Raw genomic sequence first — 9,018 nt, forward strand, 5'->3', positions numbered from 1 at the left:
TTTTTGAGTCCTTTCTCAAAAGCCACTTCAGAGGGGGCTTTTGTACTATAGTCTTAAAACTGTAACCCCTGTAACTGTAACCCCTCCTGACACATATGCATCACTCACTCAAATGACACTCTGATCTCTGTGTGTGTACATATGCACATAAAAGACAATATTTGATATGTCGTGTGAATAACCAGACATGCACACAAGGCAGCAGAGTTAAAAAGTTGTGCATTGTTCTTTGTATGTGTAAACCTTACAGTTAACATGCTCAGTTGACATTTTTAAAATATGAAAGTTTTTTTAATCAGAGAGAAAAATTCTACAGTCTCTGCTTGTCTTGTCCCATTGTAATGCCCTGTCCCCCACACTTCACAAGGTGCGTAGGAGTAAGCCCCACTCCTGTTCTGTGCAGCAAGCACACACCCACCTGTGAATGTGTCAACAAGTACAGGAGAGGGGTTTTCCCTCCTATGCTCCATAGCAAGGCTGCAGACGTGAAGACTCCTACCTGAAACCTAATTTCAGGAAGAACTTTACGTATCCTGATAAAGCTTTCTGTGATGCAAAGTTCATGCTCTGACAGGGTGGATAAAAATCAATGATTTTTTAAAAAAAAAAAAATTGATTTTTTTATTTCAATCTGATTTTTTGATAAAATGCTTTTTTTGAGGAAAAAACCTATCTAAAATTAGTTTTAATTAAGATACATTATCGCTCAAAGATATCTCATGGAATAGGGATTATAAATTCTAATTCTATAATATGAGACAATATATTCATGTAATGGTTAAAGTTTTGTAAATGAGTTCCAATGTTTCAAGGATTAGGGACCCAATTTTATGGGGTTCCAGGGGCTTCTGTATGGACTATTTTGGTTAATCTTTCTATCTATGCAATGGGACTCAGTGCTCAGTCTAGAAGATACCATCGGAGATGCTTAGTTCTGCAGTTCTCAAACTGTGGATTTGTGTCTCCAGAGATAACGTGCTTGTTAACAGCAAAAATGTTTTTAAATAAATAATATATAGAGGTGAGAAATAAGACTTCAACCCTATCGTCCCTCTGCAAATTTGTGTACTTGAAGATGATGAAAGGAACATATCTGAACATGCAGGATCTTCAGGTTGGTAAACTTTTTTATTTCATACTTCTTTCTTACGGACTGCCTGTCTTCTGGACTATTCTTGAATTCTCATGTTTGAGCAAAAAATATAGTTGTTACTCTATGGTACTGTCATTTTAGATGCAGTTGTGATAAAAAATAAACAGCCAAAATAGGCAGAGCTTCCTTTTACAATTTCACCTTTAAAGTAAAAAGAAAAGGAAGACTTGTGGCACCTAAGAGACTAACCCATTTATTTGAGCATGAGCTACAGCAAGCTGTAGCTCACAAAAACTTATGCTCAGATAAATGGGTTAGTCTCTAAGGTGCCACAAGTCCTCCTTTTTGCGGATACAGACTAACACAGCTGCTCCTCTGAAACCTTTAAAGTAGTACTGCATGTCAGTGAATGCAATGATTAATACTAAATGAGGAGTATGGTAATAATGAAATAACTGCATTGGCTTACTTTGTTTAGGAGAATCCATCCTCAACAGGATTCTGAAACTATCCACCTTCAAGATCACCATCATTTTCTATAGTTTCAGGGTTATCTGCCAATGATAGTGTTTCAGTCACATCATGTATGTCACATAGCGACAGTATATATCACCTGTAGCAAAAAGAAGAAAAAAAAATCTCCATCATCCAGAAACAACCTTAGTTTGTTATAAGAACCAGCAGATTACAAAAAGAGGTAACTGATGAAAAAAACTCTCCTTATGCAACAAACTCTCCTTTCTGTATGATTGAGAACCCACACTTTATTAACATGGTTCAGTCATTAAGACCAGGATACGGTCCACCCAACAGAGTGGATGTTGCAGGCAAATTGCTGGATAAAGTGTATGAAAGCGAAACTGAGCAGTGTGCAAAGGGTTTAGAGGATAAAGTCGTTAACCTGAGTCTTCGTGGGTGGAGCAATGTTCACAATGATGCTGTTGTGTGTGTTTGTGTGATAACAGAAGAAAGGAATGTCTTCCTTACAGAAACAATTGCTACATCAGGAAATGCACACACAGCAGAATACTTACAAGAAGTGCAGTAAAAGCTATAACAAACTGAAAAAAATTTCAAATGTTTAGTACGCAGCTTGGTCACAGACAATGCTGCAAATGTATCCAAGATGAGAAGAAATTATTTAGAAGAGAGTGAAGAGAGTCCCAAGCCAATAACATACGGTTGCAGTGCTCATTTGATGCACCTCCTAGCCAAAGACTTCAGTGTTCCAGAAATAAAGGCTAATGTTGTTGAAATTGCAAAATACTTCTCGTAACAATCACTTTGCAGCAGCTGCTCTGAAAAAAGTGGGAGGAACCAAGCTAACTCTCCTACAAGACATGCGAAGGAACTCCGTAGTGGACTGTTTTGAGCACTGTATCAAGAACTGGCCTAATCTGATGACAGTTTGTGAACAAAATTGTGAAAAAATAGATGGCACTGTCACAGCCTAAGTTCCCAACATTGGGCTTAAGAGAAAGGTTGAACACATGCTGAGTACCCTGAAGCCTATTTCCGTAGCCTTGCACAAAATGCAGGGAAATAGCTGTTTTATTGCTGATGCTGTTGAAATTTGGAAGATCTGAAAAAGAGAAATATGCAATGACAGAGTTAAATTACAAGCATTAAAAAAAACGAATGGGACAAGCACTGTCTCCAGCTCATTTTCTTGTAGATATTGTCAATACTCGGAACCAAGGTCAAACCTTAACTGCTGAAGAGGAGTTGGCTATGATATGGACATCCAGCAATCATCCCTCTATAATGCCAACTATATAAACTTCAGAGCTAAGGGTGAACCATTCAAGAAATATGTTTGCTGATGATGTTTTAAAGAAAGTCACAGCAGTGAACTGGTGGAAGTCACTTAAGCACTTGGATTCAGAGACTGTTGAAGTGATGATCTCACTTCTAACAGCAGTAGCTTCTGCTGGTGTAGAAAGAATATTTTCTTCCTTTTGGACTAATTCATTCCAAATTGAGAAATCGTTTGGGACCTGAAAAAGCAGGAAAGCTTGTTTTCCTTAGCCAGATTATGAACAAACAGAAAAATGAAGGTGAAGATGACTGAGTTAGCTGCAGAAGCCAATATTTTAAGTTTCTGATGTTGACCTGGTTGACAGTCGATTTAATTTTTGTTTTTAAAAAATATATATTTCATTTAACTATTTTAGTTTAAAACAATTTTAACAAAAACAAACCTGATTTTAAAAAATATGAATGTTTAAGTTCAAAAATTCATATGCTTGTTTTGTTAAAATATTATGTTTGCTGTTAAAGAAAAAAATCCAGAATACATAATGTTGTTGTTTTAGTTAAATAAAACAATTGAAATGTTTGTCTGGTGATGTCCTCCTAATACAGCATGGCAAGAAAATCCTCCAAATATTAATGATTAACCTGTTGAATTAGAGATATTTATGAAGTCATTGAGAGGTGAACTATCTGCTTCAGTTACCTTTGGTAAATGAATAACCAATCAGTCATTTTCTGATATAGTGTAAAACTAATCTGAAAAGTTTTCAAAATAAATCACTTAAAAAATGTACAGTGTGTACCTTCTAAAAATGAAACCTACATCTATCTCGGCGTTGTGAAGAATATGTATTAAAGTTATAACAACCAACAAGAATGCACTTTTATGTAGAAATCCATGATTAAATCGAGTCTTCCTGCCTAGTGCTTTAAATAGATTTGATTTAAATCAAATCCACCCTGGTATCCTGCCTTCCAGCAATAGCCAGTGCCAGATGCTTCAGAGGGAATGACCGGAACAGGGAAATTTTTGAGTGATACCTCTGCAGTCATCCAGTAGCAGTTTCTTGCAGTCACAGGTTTAGGGACACCCAGACCAGTGGTGAGCTGGAGCCGGTTCGCGCAAACCGGTCGTTAAAAATTGTTACAGCTCCCTGAGCTCCCCCAGCCTCTCCCCCACCTTCCCCCCTCTCACAGAGCCTCAGCATGCCATGGCACCAGCGCTCTGGACCGCTTCTGGGCAGCTGGGCAGCTCCTGCCGCTTTGAGCAGCCTGATAAGGGGGTGGGCCTGCGAGCTCCAGCGGGCGGCGCAGCATCCATACACGCTGCCCTGAGCAGCATGGTAAGGGGGCTGGGAGGAGGGTTGGGTAAGGGGGCAGGGAGCAGTTGGAGGGGGCGGAGGTTCAGAGGGGGGACGGTCAGGGGATAGGGAACGGGGGGAGGCCGGGAGGCGTGGGAGTTCTGGAGGGTCTGCTGGGCAGAGCCAGTGCAACCCCTAGGCGGCTGCCTAGTCCGCCAAGTGGTTGGGGGCACCAAAAAGCCGTGCCCCCCAAACATTTTTTGAACAGCTGAGCACAAGGCTGCCGCTGCTCTCTGCCTCCCGGTTCCAGAGGAGCCGCCCGGGGCGCGGCCAGTCCCTCCCCCAGGGGAGCCGCCCGGGGCGCGGCCAGTCCCTCCCCCAGGGGAGCAGCTGGCAGCGGAGCGGGGACGGGGACGGGGAGGGTCTAGCACCTTCTTCCCCGCGCCGTGAGCCGGGATCCCTGTGGCTCTCAGCGGCAGCTGCCACTGCTGAGAGCCCCGGGGCCGGCGGGGAGCCCGGCTCGGGGACGGGGGGGGGGGGCGCTGGCTGCCACCACCGCTGCTGAGAGCCCGGGGGCGGCGGGGAGCCCAGCTCGGGGAGGGGGCGCTGGCTGCCACCACCGCTGCTGAGAGCCCCGGGGCCGGCGGGGAGCCCGGCTCGGGGGGGGGGGGCGCTGGCTGCCACCACCGCTGCTGAGAGCCCGGGGGCGGCGGGGAGCCCGGCTCGGGGAGGGGGCGCTGGCTGCCACCACCGCTGCTGAGAGCCCCGGGGCCGGCGGGGAGCCCGGCTCGGGGACGGGGGGGGGGGGGGCGCTGGCTGCCACCACCGCTGCTGAGAGCCCGGGGGCGGCGGGGAGCCCAGCTCGGCATGGGGAAGAAGATGCAGCTGCGCTCTGCTCTTCGGGCGGAGAAGCTGGGTGTCTACTCTGCCAGCAAGGTACCTAGCTGGGCCACAGGGAGCTGCACGGGCCCGCGGAGCGCCAGGGGGTGGGCAGGTCCAGTCCCTGGCCTGGGGAATGGTGTATGTGGGACAACCCGGGCACCCCTCCCCCTTACCAGTGCCACCCCCTCCAATACCCACTGACCAGCTACCTTCTCCCCTGTGCACCTCCTACCCCAACAACCCACCCTGTCCTGCCACTTTTGCCTCTGGGCAACCTCCACCCAGCACCCCCCCCCCCCAGCTAGCCACGGTCTCCGGGACCCCCCCCCCCCGCACCTGCCATCTCCCTCCTGCCCACTCCTCCCTTGTGCAAACCGCTCCCTGCCACCTTCACCCCCCTGCAACAACCCTGGGCATATACACACCTCCACCTGCCAGCCCCTTGCAACAACCCCCTCCTGCCATTTCTCCCTTGTGCCACTGCACCCCCTGCAACAAGCCCCTTTTGCCTCTGTGCAATCTTTTCCCTGCCACTACACCCCCATCCCCTCCACCTCTTGGCACATCCCTTAAATCAGAACTTTTTATAGGGAACCGATTAAGATTTTGGCAGCTCATCACTGACCCAGACCATGGAGGTGTGCCCCTGACCATCTTGGCTAATAGGCATTGATGGACCTGTCCTCCATGAACTTATCACATTCTTTTTTGAACCCAGTTATACTTTTGGCCTTCACAACATCCCCTGGCAATGAGTTTCACAACTTGACTGTATGTTGTGTAAAGAAATACTTCCTTATGTTTGTTTTAAACCTGCTGCTTCTTAATTTCACTGGGTGAGGACCTGATTCTTGTGTTATGTGAAGGGGTAAATAACACTTCCCCTCTTCACTGTCTCCACACCAGTCATGATTTTATAGACCTCTGTAATCTCCCCCCTTAGTCGTCTCTTTTCTAAGCTGAACAGTCCCAGTCTTATTAATCTCTCCTCCTATGGAAGCTGTTCCATACCCCCAATCATTTTTCTTGCCCTTCTCTGTACTTTATTCCAATTCTAATCTACCTTTTTTGAGATGGTGCAACCAGAATTGCATGTAGTATTCAAGGTGTGATGGTACCATGGATTTATATGGTGGCAATATGATATTTTCTGTCTTGTCTTATCTATCTCTTTCCTAATGGTTCTTAACATTGTGTTCGCTTTTCTGACTGCTGCTGCACATTGAGTGGATGTTTTCAGAGAACTATCCACAGTGACCCCAGATCTCTTTCTTGAGTGGTTACAGCTCATTTAGACCCCATCATTTTGTATGTATAGTTGGGATTATGTTTTTCAGTATGTATTATTTTGCATTTATCAACATTGTATTTCATTTGCCTTTTTGTTACTCAGTCCTCCAGTTTTGTGAGATCCCTTTGTAACTCTTTGTTGTCAACTTTGGACTTAACCATCTTGAGTAATTTTGTATCATCTGCAGACTTTGCTACCTCACTGGGAGTGTGTGGCAGATCTAGGAATTGAATCCAGATCTTTTGAGCCCCAGCCATATTTAAACAAGAACATCTTTCCTTTCCATCTTCCATGTCTTGACATTTGTATCTAGTGACCTTGTGACAATTAAATTGGAAAAGGAAATGTGGTCACTTTCTAACCCCACTCAAGGCTGTGAATATGGAGGACTGATTGGGAGAGGTCAGCTCTGGGCACAAAGTTTTCAGCAGTCTCAGGCTCCAACCACTGCATGTTTGAGAACACTGTGCCCCAACCCAACCTCACCTCAGCAGTATGGGAAACTCTGTGTACGCTCGCTGTACAGTTTTTCATGTAAGCCACATTTCAATTTCAGAGTTTTTCTTCCAGGATCCCAAATTCTCAGATGTCTTGTAGCCTTTGCAAAGTTTTTAGGAGAGTAGCTCTGCTGTAGTTACTTGTATTACAGCAACAACTAGGGACCTCAACTAAGGTCCAAGCTCAGCTGTACAGAGTAAAACCATGCCTGCCAGTATTCGACTGAGGTGGGTCACCAGCTTTCTGGCTGTGCCATTTATTCCACTGCAAACCCGAGGGATGTGGCAGAGCCAAAAAACTGATGAATGGCATTGCTCTTATTTCCTTTGCATGTGTAGAACACAGAATGCCACCATACAAGCTGCTTTCTTTTGGTGAAGGTTCAGCACATGCATTAAAGGGGCTTTGACGTTCTTGAATGGGTTGTGTTTTTGCAAAATATTTTATTGGAAAAGCTACTGTGGAAGAAACATGTGTCCTTGGTCCTTCAGCACAAATAGTCCCAGTTATATTGATGAGAGAGTGAGTGCATGAGAGAGAGAATTCAGGTGGAGCACAGGTGAGAAGGTCAGGGAGCAGGGAGATTAGTTTAGGTAACTAAAAGTGTCCCATTAAACCAGTACAAGTTTAAAACTTAGCCCCAGATACACAGTATGGCTAACTACAACCGTAAAGAGTTAAGGACAGAGGAGTCTACTCTTGCAACCATCATCTGACATAAAGAAAAGGAGTACTTGTGGCACCTTAGAGACTAACCAATTTATTTGAGCATGAGCTTTCGTGAGCTCCAGCTCACTGCATCCGATGAAGTGAGCTGTAGCTCACGAAAGCTCATGCTCAAATAAATGTGTTAGTCTCTAAGGTGCCACAAGTACTCCTTTTCTTTTTGCGAATACAGACTAACAGGGCTGTTACTCTGAAACCTGTCATCTGACATAAGTGTTCCAGACCCAGGAACCTTCAGAATGATTTCTGCTGCCCTCTCCTGGAGAATCAGGAGACTACCAGCAACCTTTCCCCCGTGGTAAAACATATTTCTTAGTGTTTGGTTGTTTGATAATTCTGCCTCTACCTTGAAAATCTGTTTTGGAGGCTTACATTTATTTGGTTTTTAAATGATCTAGCTGTTACTTTTACTGACTTCCCAGTAAAGAGCAAAGTACAGAGTCTGAGTTAGACACTGTGGAAGTGAATAGGTAAAATTTTGCAAAGGCCACTTAATTCTCATATAGTTTCTTAATCAGCATATTCAAAGCGGACCGTGCAAAACTTGAGGTTTTATGTACAGTGTCTCTCAACCTTAGTGCTATACTATGTCATTTACTGGCCTTTTTTCCAGAATTCCATGACTTGCAACAGGACTTTAAATTTTGTCAGAGAGCTAGTCCTTTTGCCACAAACTGCTGTTTACTGGGTAAGTTATTCGTGCTTCGAAATCCCCATGTCCTCTGTATTTTGCTAACATCTCATTTGTGGCATGCTGCCAGAAAACAGTGACCATTGAGTTAGCCTGGCACCTGCACTGCCCTGTTTTTGTGCACCTCCCCCAGCCCCAGTCAGGCCAGGCACAGCCAGGTAACATAGATCCCACTCCCCACATCGGCACACTTTTTGGCATATAACATGGTGCACTGGGCAAGGAACCAGCAGTTCAAGTCTCACTCATGCTGATGTGTTGTTAATTCAGTACCCTTTCAAAATGTTTATTTTTTTTAAGCAAGAGTCCTACCCCCCTGAAAGGTTACACAAACCAGAAGGAGAATCCAGATCTCATATGGCAGATCCCACTCAATCATTTAGCCACACTATGGTTCAGAAATAATCTGCCAAATTTAACTGCTCAGCCATGCTGTCTGTAAAGTGGGGATACTCATGCATAGAGAATCCACCCTTTCAGTGAATGACGGGTATTGCTCTAGAGGGCTCAGATGCTACTGACGACAGGTAGATTGGCATTCAATAACTGATATTTATTTCTGATGTAAAAACTTAGCTTTACTTAAAATGTATTTCCTATGTTAAAATGTTTTTAGGCCACGAAGTAAAGCACTCATGAAATGCCACAAGTAAGGTTGTCTGAGCAACCTTAATTCTACCTGCCTTGTTTGTGCATTATGATAGGTAATCCACGTAAATGAAAGACTGATTTTTCTATCACCTACTTTGAAATATTAATAAAGAAACAAAGGATACAGCCA

This window comes from Caretta caretta, chromosome 6 (genome assembly GCF_965140235.1).
Source record: "Caretta caretta isolate rCarCar2 chromosome 6, rCarCar1.hap1, whole genome shotgun sequence".
Classification (NCBI taxonomy): Eukaryota; Metazoa; Chordata; order Testudines; family Cheloniidae; genus Caretta; species Caretta caretta.